This window comes from Rhinopithecus bieti, unplaced genomic scaffold, assembly GCF_001698545.2.
Source record: "Rhinopithecus bieti isolate Rb0 unplaced genomic scaffold, ASM169854v2 scaffold_2439, whole genome shotgun sequence".
Lineage (NCBI taxonomy): Eukaryota > Metazoa > Chordata > Mammalia > Primates > Cercopithecidae > Rhinopithecus > Rhinopithecus bieti.
Window position 1 is genome coordinate 362,123 of NW_016804232.1, and position 13,340 is coordinate 375,462.

Consider the following 13,340-nt stretch of genomic DNA (forward strand, 5'->3'; position numbering starts at 1 on the left):
CTCCCCTCCCCTCTTCTCTCCTCTTCTCTTCCCTCCTCTCCCCTCCCCTCCTCTCCCCTTCCCTCCCCTCCTTTCTCTCTTACTTTGTTTCTCTTTCTTTGTTTCTTACGTTTTACACTGAGGTATAACATTTAAACGGTAAAGTCCATGGATCTTAAGTGTATACAGCTCAATGGATATTACTGATGTCAACAAATATACAGTCACCACACAAAGTTATTGAGTATCAGCAGCACCCCAGGAGTCTCCTCATTGTTTCCTCCTGGTCAATACCCTCCCAAAGGAAATGACTCTTCTGACTATCATGTTCAAAGATTAGATTTATTTCTTCTGTTTTTGAACTTAATATAAACGGGACCATTCAGTATGGATTACTTTGTGCTTCTTCCACTCAGCATCATGGCTGTGAAATGCATAATGTTTTGTGGAGCAATAATTCTTTTTTTATTAGATGAATAGCAACTCCTGAGGCTGAGGCACAAGTATCACTTGAACCCGGGAGGTGGAGGTTGCAGTGAGCTGAGCTCGCACCATTGCACTCCAGTCTGGGTGACAGGGCGAAACTCTGTCTCAAAAAAATAAAATTAAATAAAATTAAATAAAATTAAAAATGAGTATTGTATGAATATATAATAATTTATCTCATCTGTTGATGAACATTTAGACTTGTTTAGAGTTGGGGCTATTAAGAATAAAAGCTGTCAGTGACACTCATGTGTGTCTTTTGGCACACACATGTGCCCACTTATGTTGGATATCTGCCAGGAGTGGAATCAAAGCTTTTCTTGAATAGAGTAGTGACGTTATCTAATTTAATTTTAAAGGGATCATTTTGTTGAGCATAGACTGTAGGTAGCAAGGGTGTAAACAGGGAAGCCAATTAGGAGTCATGATAGTGATGCAGGTGGCATGATAGTGATGATGGTGGCTTGGGCCAGGTGGCAGCACCAGGGGGTTACAAGTGAGGTCTTGGGGAAGAGTAAAAAGAAAGCAAAGATAAGGCTATTAACTCAGGCTGCTTCTCTCTGGGTGGAGAACATTAGTTAAAATTCACATGGTTTTGCTGATTTACCAATATGAATTTTGTGGATGGGGACAGAGGTGGAAATAAGAGCTCAGCCTGGTGTGCTCAAGAATTTTTTGTTTCTTTCTTTGGACATTAATTTTTGAAATTTATTGAATTAGCTTATAGTCCTTTCCTGGTTTGATTACAATTGACATTGTTTTTCTGGTTTTAACTATTTTGCTCACTCTGTTAGATATTGGGAGAAAAGAAAATGTTTAGACAAGTTTCAATTCACCATTTAAGGCTAGAACTCATCTCTCTCTCTTTTTTTTTTTTTTGAAAAGAAGTTTTACATCCACTAAGATGGCTATAATTTAAAAGTCAGATTACAAGTATTGGCAAGCATGTGGAAAAATTAGAACCCTCATATAACTGCCAGTGGGAATGTAAAATGCTGCAGCCACTTTGGAAAACAGCCTGGCAGTTTCTCAAAAAGTTCAACACAGAATTACCATATGGCCCAGTAATTACACTTCTACCCAAGAGAAATGAAAACATATGACCACACGAAGACTTGGGCAGAAATGTCCATAACAGCCCTATTCATAACAGTGTAAAGGTGGAAATAATCCAAATATTCATCAACTGATTATTGGATAAATAAAATATGGTATATCTATGAAATGGAATATTATTCTGACATGAAAAGGAATTAAGTACCAATTCATGCTACAACATGGATGAAGCTTGAAAGCATTAGCTAAGTGAAAAGAGCCAGACAAGAAAGGCCACATATTGTATGAATCCATTGATGTGAAATGTCCACAATAGATACAGTTAAAGAAACAAAGATTAGTGGTTGCTTAGGACTGGGGAAGCCATGGAGGGAGAAGTGGGAGATAGCTGAAGAGCCTTTCAGAGGTGATGAAAATATCCTAAAATTCATGATGGTCATAGTTACACAACTTTGTGAATATACCAAAAACCATTGATTTCTACACTTTAAATGGGTAAGCTGTATGGTATGTAAATTATATCTCCCTAAAACTGTTAGCAAAAGCAAAAAAAAAAAAAAAAAAAAAGAACATTTGTGACATATTTAATACGGAGAAATAAAAATATAAAATGGCCTATAATCTTATCATCTGTAGTTCTTTGTGACATTTTAAAAAATGAAATAATAAATATACAACCATGTCATCTGCAAACAGAGACAATTTGACTTCCTCTCTTCCTGTTTGAATACCTTTTAACCTTTTACTTCTTTTTCTTGCCTGATTGCCCTGGCCAGAACTTCCAATACTTGTTGAATAAGAGTAGTGAGAGAGGGCATCCTTGTCTTGTGCTGGGTTTCAAAGGGAATGCTTCCAGCTTTTGCCTATTCCGTATGATATTGGCTGTGGGTTTGTCATAAATAGCTCTTATATTTTGAGATATGTTCCATCAATACCTAGTTTATTGAGAGTTTTTAGCATGAAGAGTTGAATTTTATGGAAGGCCTTTTCTGCATCTACTGAGAAAATCACGTGGTTTTTGTCATTGGTTCTGTTTATGTGATGGATTATATTTATTGATTTGCATATGTTGAACCAGCCTTGCATTCAAGGGATGAAGGCAAACAGAAAGCCAAACCATGAATGAAGTCCCATTCACAATTACTACAAAAAGAATAAAATACCTAGGAATACAACTTACCAGGGATGTGAAGGACCTCTTCAAGGAGAACTACAAACCACTGCTCAAGGAAATAAGAGAGGACACAAACAAACGGAAAAACATTACATGCTCATGGATAGGAAGAATCAATATCGTGAAAATGGTCTTACTGCCCAAAGTAATTTATAGATTCAATGTTATCCCCATTAAGCTACCATTGACTTTCTTCACAGAATTAGAAAAAACTACTTTAAATTTCATATGGAACCAAAAAAGAGCCTGTATAGCCAAGACAATCCTAAGCAAAAAGGACAAAGCTGGAGGCATCATACTACCTAACTTTAAACTATACTACAAGACTACAGTAACCAAAACAGCATGGTACTGGTACCAAAACAGATATATAGACCAATGGAACAGAACAGAGGCCTCAGAAATAATGCCATACATCTAAAACCATCAGATCTTGGACAAACCTGACAAAAACAGGAAATGGGGAAAGGATTCCCTATTTAACAAATGGTGCTGGGAAAACTGGCTAGCCATATGCAGAAAACAGAAACCGAATCCCTTCCTTATAACTTACACAAAAATTAACTCAAGATGGATTAAAGACTTAAATGTAAAACTTAAAACCATAAAAACCCTAAAAGAAAACCTAGGCAATACCATTCAGGACATAGGCATAGGACAAAGACTTCATAACTAAAACACCAAAACCAATAGCAACAAAAACCAAAATTGACAAATAGGATCTAATTAAACTAAAGAGCTTCAGCACGGCAAAAGAAACTACCATCAGAGTGAACAAGTAACCTACAGAATGGGAGAGATTTTTTTGCAATCTATCCATCTGACAAAGGGCTAATATCCAGAATCTATAATTAAACAAATTTACAAGAAAAAAAAACATCAAAAAGTGGGCAAAGGATATGAACAGACACTTCTCAAAAGAATACATTTATGCGGCCAACAAAAATATGAAAAAAAGCTCATCATAACTGGTCATTAAGAAATGCAAATCAAAACCACAGGGAGATACCATCTCATGCCAGTTAGAATGGCAATCATTAATAAGTCAGGAGACAACAGGTGCTGGAGAGGGTGTGGAGAAATGGGAATGCTTTTATACGTTGGTGGGAATGTAAATTAGTTCAACCATTGTGAAAGATGGTGTGACGATTCTTCAAGGATCTAGAACCAGAAATATCATTTGACCCAGCAATCTCACTACTGGATTTATAATACCCAGAGGATTATAAATCATTCTACTATAAAGACACATGCACACATATGTTTATCGCAGCACTGTTCACAATAGCAAAGACTTGGAACCAACCCAAATACCCATTAATGATAGACTGGATAAAGAATATATGGCATGCATACACGGGAGAATACTGTGCAGCCATAAAAAAGGATGAGTTCATGTCCTTTGCAGGGACATGGATGAAGCTGGAAACCATAATTCTCAGCCAACTAACATGGGAACGAAGCATGACATATTCTCACTCATAAGTGGGAGCTGAACAATGAGAACACATGAGCACAGGGAGGGGAACGTCACACACCTGGGCCTGTCAGGGGGTGGGGGGCTAGGGGAGGGATAACATTAGGAGAAATACCTAATGTAGATGATGGGTTGATGGGTGGAGCAAACCACCATGGCACGTGTATATCTATGTAACAAACCTGCACATTCTGCACATGTATCCAAGTACTTAAAGTATAATAATAAATAAATAAATAACATTTAAAAAGAAATTAAAAATGAAATAATTTATGTATGTAATTAGAACAATCCACAAATAGAGAAAGGCACAATATAGTGAGAACTTTATATTCCTTTCCTCTCCCCAAAAGTCTTCAGAAGTAACTACTACTGAGATCTGTTTTAATTTTCTTTCAGAAGGCATTTTATATGTACACCAGCATATACCCAGTGCATATCACCTTCATCTTCATTTACACAAAGGATCATATCCACATGGCTTTGCACCTGACACATGTGCCAGTTATTACTCTTTAGAGACCTTTCCATAGAGGCCCACATGCAGCTTTCTTTTTTTCCTTCCTACCTTCCCAGCTGGCCTCCCTTCCTCCCTCTCTTCTATCCTTTCTTATTTTCCTCCCAGAAATAAAAGTTTTGGGTTTTTCACTCATACCTCATAGAAAGCGAAGGGGAAAAGTTTTTTTTTTAATTGTATGCTTTTTCAAATCAGAAAATTCTACTGAAACAATACCCAAGTCTGTTCCTTTAAAGTCGTTTACATTTTTTCTTTTCTTTTCTTTTTTTCTTTTTTTAAAATGGAGTTTCACTCTTTCACCCAGGCTAGAGTGAAGTGGTGTGATCTCGGCTCACTGCAACCTCTGCCCAACCAGGTTTAAGTGATTCTCTTGCCTCAGCCTCCTGAGTAGCTGGGATTATAAGTGCCCGCCACCACACCGGGCTAATTTTTGTATTTTTAGTAGAGACAGGGTTTTGCCATGTTGACCAGGCTGGTCTCGAACTCCTGACCTCAGGTGATCCACCTGCCTGAGTTTCCCAAAGTGCTGGGATTGCAGGCATGAATCACCATGTCTGGCATTTTTTGTTTTTTTTGGATTATATAAATAATACCTTCCGGTTACAGCAAAATTAAGCAACGTGTGAACATTTAATTAACAAAGATTTATATGGTACTTACTGTGTGCTAGGCCCTCATCTAGGTGCTTTAAATATTGACTCGTTTAATTAAATACTCATAACAAGCCTGTGAGTTAGGTCTTATAAATTCATTTTACTAGTGGGGAAACTGAGACACGAAGAGATTAAGTAAATGTCACAGTTAAAAGGCAGCTGAGCTGGCCTTCAATTCCAACTCGTCTGGTTCCAGAGCTCACTCTGCTCCATGGCTCCATGGCCTGTCTTCATACTCAAAAGACACTAGAGACACAGAAAACTCATGTCCTGCAGTAACCACCATTGACCTTATGGTGATCATCCTTTCATAATATTTTTGTGTGTATATTTATGAACAAACACATATTTTTATAAAAGTAAAACCTACAGCTATACAACATACATACACACATATATGTAAAATCAAGGGGCTTTTTTTGGTCATAAATTTCACAAAAATGAGATTATCTTACATATATGTACTCCTCTGCATCTTGCATTTCTAGTTTAACAGTTTCATAAAATTCCTCCAAGTCAATTAGTATAGCTCTAGCTGATGCTCTAGTACCTGCATGATATTCTTTGGTCCAATATACCTCAATTTATGTAACCATTCCCCTGCTAATGTGTACTTACCTTGTTTCCAGGATTTTGGGGTACTACAATTATGCTGAAATAAACATCTGAGTGAATACTTCTTTTTGTATTGGTAATTTTATATTAGGTGTTAGGAGGCTTTAAAAAAAACAAAAACAAAAACAAAAAAAAAAAACAGATTTTGCCAGATTGCCTTCACAAAAAGCTGAACAATTCACATATTCATCAACAGTGAATGAAGATCCCGTTTTCCTGACAGTCTTACCAGCAGTAGGTGAAAGTCCTTTGTAGTTTTTGTTGATATCGTTGGTGCACAGTGGCAACTCATTGTTAGTTTAATGTGTTTTCTCCCTGACTGCTAGGAAGCTGAAAGATCTGTTGTTGTTGTTGTTGTTGTTGTTGTTTTTCTGTTAGGACATTTGGATTTGCTGTTCTGTGACTTGCCTGCTTATATCTCTACCCATTTTTCTATCAATCATCTTTTTTCAGTTATAATTAATATAGTTCTTTGTGCTTAATATACCCTTCAGCTGTTAGCTCCATTACACATTTTCCCCAATCCATTATTTGTACTTTACTTTTGTATGTCTTATAGTTCACCTTTTAAAATGTCTTAATATTTATAAAAATCAAATCTGACTAATTTTTATAATAGCTTATAGGCTTCCTGCTTTATCAATCTCCAACTTGTACCTATTATCTCCTACATTATCTTCTAAGGTTTCATCCTTTTATTCTTTACCTTTAAGATTTTGATCCATCTGAAATTTACTTGTGTATAAGATGAGAGGCAGGAACCAAAATTATTCTTTCCCAATGCATAGCTGATTTTGCCTATATTACTTATTAAATAAACCACTGTTCTGTGATAAAGTAAAATACATTTTTTATATATTAAATTCTCACAGGCTGCAGAATCTATTTTGGGGTACTGTATTCTACATAGTTCCACTTATCTTTTTGCCTATTTCTTTGATAATCTTGTGCTGCTTTTATTACAGAGACTTCACTTCTGTTTTAACATTTTCTAAGATCCTTTTTTTCACATTTTCTTGACTATTCTTGAACATTTATTCTTCCATGTGAACTTTAAGTTTATTTAATCCAATTTAAGCACACATATCAATGTCCTCATTTGAATTGCATTCAATTTTTATATTAATGGGAAAATTCATACTTTCATAATATTAAATTTTCTCATTCAGGAATTTAGTATATCTTTCTGTTTATGCACGGTTTATTTTATGTCCTCATATGGAACTGACCTCCATACACCCTTATCTGGAGCCATGAAGGGTAGGCTTCCCAGATCTTTTTCACCTAAGTCAACCCTGCAATAAGAGGACATCTCAGAGCACCTTTTGCATCTCCACGTGTTGTCCCTAATGGTAACTTGATCTCATCCCACTCTCTTGCCTCTTAGAAGATACTTTTATCCATTCTCATCTTTCATTGTGTCTTTGATCATGTCTGACTTTCTTGCACCAGCTCCTAATCTTCAGAATTCACTCAAATCTCTTCTTTTCATGTGGTCACCACCTTCCACTCCTCCCCAGCTGTCTCCAGTGTGTGCTGCAAGACCTGTGTGCTGCAGTTGCTCACATATCCAACTCTCCCTGGGGAGTGAGTCAGCAGCCCAAGCATTTTCCTAGTGAACTGCTTCCAGTGATCCCTGACCTAGAATCACAAGAGGCTCAGGGAGTGGGGTGGCTCTGACACTGCAGGCCTCCAGAAGGACCCATCACCGACACGTTGTTCCTGCCACTGTCCTCCAGTGTTCTCATGTGGGGTTCTTATGTGGGCCCCTGGGCTGCTGTTTCCTGGGCTGCCATAGAGCCTTACAGCTGCCATTTACTGCTTTCAGGATCTTGAACATTTGTCTCCCAACTTTTCTGACACTAAGTGCGTCTTCTGAGTATATTCCCACTGTCACTAACATTCAGAACTTTAGCTCTTGTCAAATTGCTTCAATTTTGGATATCTGTGTCACTGGAGAAGTGAATCAAGCTACATGAAGAATGCCCTTATTTTTTCTTGTATGTTCTCTCTCTGCAAAGAGGAGAATGGTCTTTCCCAGTATTGTGCTTTCTGAGACACAACTAGTGGATGATCCAAATTGTCCTCGATTCCAAGTAAAATGGCAAAGATCCACATGTAGCTGGATCCCACCTGTGATCGCAATATTTTCATGCTCTCAGATTCCACCCCACCTCAGTGTTTGAAAAGAAAAAAATTTCAGACCAAGAAGCAGCTTCTCCACTCCTTCTGGAACCCCTAACCTTGCTCAGCCCCTCTGCCTCCACTCCTTCCTCCACCATGTCCATCAGGGTGACCCAGAAGTCCGACAAGGTGTCCACCTCTGGCCCCCAGGCTTTCAGCAGCTGCTCCCACACAAGTGGGCTCGATGCCAGCATCAGTTCCTTCAGCTTCTCCGGAGTGGGCAGCAGCAGCTTCCAGGCTGGCCTGGGCAGAGGCTATGGTGGGGCCAGCAGCATGCTGCCGTCATGGTCAACCTCAACCTGGAGGTGGACCTCAGCATCCAGGCCATGCACACCCAGGAAAAGGAGCAGATCAAGACCCTCAACAAGAAGTTTGCTTCCTTCATTGACAAGGTAAGGTCCCTGGAGCAGCAGAGCAAGGTGCTGGAGACCAAGTGGAACCTCCTGCAGCAGCAAAAGATGGCTCGGAGCAACATGGACAATATGTTCGAGAGCTACCTCAACAACCTTATGCAGCAGCTGGAGACTCTGGGCCAGGAGAAGGTGAAGCTGCGGTCAGAGTTGGGGAACATGCACGGGCTGGTGGAGGACTTCAAGAACAAGCATGAGGATGAAATCAATAAGCGTACAGAGATGGAGAATGAATTTGTCCTCAGATGTGGATGAAGCTTACATGAACAAGGTAGAGCTGGAGTCTCTAATGGAAGGGCTGACTGATGAGATCAACTTCCTCAGGCAGCTGTATGAAGAGGAGATCCAGGAGCTGCAGTCCCAGATCTTGGACACGTCTGCGGTGCTATCCATGGACAACAGCTGCCCCCGGACATGGACAGTATCATCGCTGAGGTCAAGGCTCAGTATGAGGTGATCGCCAACCGCAGCCTGGCTGAGGCTGAGAGCATGGACCAGATCAAGTATAAGGAGCTGCAGATGCTGGCTGGGAAGCGCTGGGACGACCTGCGGCATGCAAAGACGGAGATCTCCGAGATGAACCGCAACATTAGCTGGTTCCAGGCTGAGACTGAGGGCCTCAAAAGTCAGAGGGCTTCCCTGGAGGCTGCCATCGCAGATGCAGAGCAGCGCGGGGAGCTGGCCATTAAGGATGCCAACGCCAAGCTGTCTGAGCTGTAGGCCGCCCTGCAGCTGGCCAAGCAGGACACGGCACATTAGCTGCGTGGGTACCAGGAACTGATGAACATCAAGCTGGCCCTGGACATCGAGATCACCACCTACAGGAAGCTGCTGGAGGACAAGGAGAGCCAGCTGGAGTCTGGGATGCAGAACATGTTTATCCATACGAAGACCACCAGTGGCTATGCAGGTGGTTTGAGCTCAGCCTATGGGGGCCTCACAAGCCCTGGCCTCAGTTACGGCCTGGGCTCCAGCTCTGGCTCTGGCGCGGGCTCCAGCTCTTTCAGCCACACCAGTTCCACCAGGGCCATAGTTGTGAAGATCAAGACCCGCGATGGGAAGCTGGTGTCCAAGTCCTCTGACGTTCTGCCCAAGTGAACAGTTGCGGCAGCCCCTCCCAGACTGCCCCTCCTGTGGCTGCCCCAGAGCCCAGGAGGGAGGCAGCTGTGCAGGGGAGCAAAGGGAACAGGAGACCCATCTGAGGCTCACCCCTAGCTCTCAGCCCACCCATGGGGAAGTTTACTGCCTGGGGACCCCCCTTGCCCATGCCTCCAGCTACAAAACAATTCAATTGCTTTTTTGTGTGTGTGTCCAAAATAAAACCTCAGGTAGTTCTTTAAAAAAAATAAAAAATAAAAAATCAGTCCCACAAGGGCCTGTTAGTCTCATTCTATAGGCCAATGAGGATTTTCTTCATATTTTCAATGTGCTGAGAAGAATCTGCAGAATGTTAGGACATATATAGACAGATGAAAATACTCACACAAGGAGTAAGAAAACCTTCAGAGGAGGCAAATTTGCAAAGCAAGAACTGTGCCCCTCCCCAGTTCTAAGTCAACAACCACCCCATTAAGAGTCTATCTTAATTCTGGGTCGTCAGCAGGTTTCCTTTCTCCTACTCTTATTTGTTCATTTTATGGAACACGGTAGTCTGCCTTTTTTTCATGTCTAAATTCGTTTCCTGTTGAGAAAGTTCATAACCATGGCACATAGTAATCATCTTGCATAAGTTACTTAGCTCCCTTCTGCTCTTGTTTCCTCATCTCCAAAATAAGAATAAAAATAGTACTTCTTTTATAAGGTCGTGTTCAGGATCAAAATAGCTAATATATGTTAAGCCCTTGGAACATTTCCCGGACTATAATCACTGCTATATAAATGTTTGCCATCATCCTTCTTGGATGGTTTCAATGTCCCTTGGTTACCTTTGCCAGGACTTTTTTTTTTTTTTTTTTTTTGAGATGGAGTCTTGCTCTGTTGCCAGGCTAGAGTGCAGTGGCACGATCTCAGCTCACTGCAACCTCTGCCTCCTGGGTTCAAGCAATTCCCCTGCTTCAGCCTCCTGAGTAGCTGGGACTACAGGCTTGTGCCACCATACCCAGCTCATTTTTTGTATTTTAGTAGAGACAGGGTTTCACCGTGTTGGCCAGGATGATCTCAATCTCCTGACCTCATGATCCTCCTGCCTTGGGCTCCCAAAGTACTGGGATTACAGGCATGAGACAATGCGCCTGGTCCCCAGGACTCTTATTTTCTAAATTCTATTAGAACATCTTTTTTTTTTTTTAGAGTCAGGATCTCACTCCGTCATCCAGGCTGGAGTGTGGTAGCACAATCATAGCTCACTGTCGCCTGTAAGTCCTGGGCTCTAGTGATGCTCCCACCTTAACCCCACTGAGTAGCTGAGACTATAGGCGCATGCTACTACATGGGGTTAATGTATTAATTTTTTTTTGTAGGGATGGAATCTTGCTATGTTGCCCAGGCTGGTCTTGAACCCCTGGCTTCAAGAGATCATCCCATATCAGCCTCCCACAGTGTTGGGATTTCAGGTGTGAGCCACTGCACCAGCCCTGTTAGAACATCTTTCTAAATTATATGGGAATGTACAAAAACAAAAGATAAATCTGCCTGTAGAGCCTTAAAACATTTTCATGGTCCTCATAAGGTCCTTCATATTCAGGAGAGCAGGCATTGCAACATTTAAAGCCTATCTCCAAGGAAGAGACTTTTGCCCAAAGTCTATATACACTAAGGTTCTGTCTACATTATAATGTCTTCTCAAATCACCTCCTTGACTTCACATTACCATAATAATCCACATCCCATTATAAACTTTTGGCTTTTAGTGAGATAGGCTGTTTTGCAAAAGAGGAAGGCAATGGGAGGTTTTCGATGTTACTTTTCAGGAATAGTTTTCCTTACCTTCTTCCTGTTTGGCCCCTGGGATCTTATCTGCCTTTAAGTGTTATAATAATTCCAGGTGCATTAGAGTATCCAATATGCCACTGAAATCTACGTCTCCCCTGATATTAACCATACACTAAATAAAAGCAGCACATAATAAAATCATCCACATCCCAAAATAGAAAAATCACCCAAAGTATTTAAATTTTACATAGGGAGTAAGTTGTATCACACTCGATGCTAACCATGTTTATAACCATTTATGCTTACACATATGTCATTTCAACAGCTATGATTGAGCTTCTGCTCCACGTATGTCGGACACTAGGCTGGGCACTAGCAACACACTGGAACAATAACGGGGTGGTTCTGCTGGGGAGGCAGCTAAGACAGACCAAACAGTGGGAGCCCCAGAGGTTTACTCAATAATCATGATAATGAATACATGCAAACCTTCCAATTGAGTTCAGTGTTCCATGTAAAAAGGAATGTAATACGAAAAGCTGATCTGGGCTTGGGGATTCATGGAAAATTTCTTTAAGGAAGAGACATATGACAAATAAAGAATTGTGAAGTTACCCAAGGTAAGAGAAGAAAGAACATATCGTGAAGCTAGATCAGGAAGTGCAAAGGTCCTATGGTAGGAAAGAAGATGGCCAGTAAAAGATATGTGAGTCATTGATGAGACGGGAACCACTGGCAGAAGACAGGACTTATGGGGGAAGAGCCTCAGTTGAGTCTGGGACATGAGGTGTCTGAAATACCTTTGAGACATATCAAGGGAAAATATGAAATAGGTGGTTGGATATATACATCTGGAACCCAAAGGAAATGTCTCAGCCAAAGATATAACTGTATATAAATAGCTTATAGATAGCAGTTAAAATTAATGCTCTTGGATACAGTTGCCTGGAAAAAAAAGTATATAATGAAAAAAGACCGCCTTGACAGGCTTCACTTCTAATGGCTGAGTAGCAGATGAGCCCACCAAGTAGGTTAAGAAGGAGGAGCAGAGAGGTAGAAAGGGCACCAGGAGAATGTGGTAGCACTCAAGGCAAGCGGAGGAAGAGCTGCAAGAAGGGGGAAGTGGTTAATAGTATTTAAGAACATTGCTGAATCATATAGTAAAATAAGGTCTGAACATCATTGGATGTCCTTGAGGACAGGGAGATCACTGTTGACTTTATCAGAGCTGGTTCGGGGGAGTGATTGTGGGAATGGGAGAGTGATGGGCCAGGACATTCAGCCTTAAATAGGTTGAGGAAAGACTGGGAGTTAAGAAAGTGGAGACAAAAATTTTAGGCATCTCTTTCAAGAAATCTGGTTGTGAAGGAAAAAAGAGATATGCAGTGGTGGGATAAAAAGTGTTTGAGTAGCTGTTTGCCCGGATTGGCAAGCTGAGCCACCCCACCCTTCCTGTGCAGAGATCTGGGTGCAGAGGGGCCCTCTCCACTCCATGCCAGACAGATCTCCAGGCATTCAGAGCATCTACTCACTGGAACAGCAGTCTGAGTTACCCCAACCTTCCTGTGCAGAGATCCTGGCGCAGGAGGCCCTCTCCACTCTACACCCAGGCAGAATCTCCATGCATCTTCAGCACCTACCCTCCTGGATCAGGAGTTTAGGCTGCCCCCAATCTCCATGCAGAGAACTTAGGGCTGAGGAAGTCTTGCAGCTCCATGCCGAGGCACATCTCTGGGCGCGAGGTGGCCATCCACTGGATTCTCCCTCAGTGCTGGTGCTTGTGCCTGCCATCAGGGGACCTGTAGGTGGACCTGCCTGGTCTGGCCCTGCCCATCTTGCTTCCTCCCCTCCACTGGGGCTGAGGAGGGAGCTCACACCACTGTGCATTCCATGAATCAACCCATTACCTGAGGCAAAA

General features: G+C 41.4%; 1 pseudogene; it reads left to right on the forward strand.

The window, feature by feature from the left end:
* Positions 1 to 8,222: 8,222 nt before the first annotated feature.
* LOC108526559 (keratin, type II cytoskeletal 8 pseudogene) lies at positions 8,223 to 9,649 on the forward strand (annotated as a pseudogene).
* Positions 9,650 to 13,340: the final 3,691 nt, after the last annotated feature.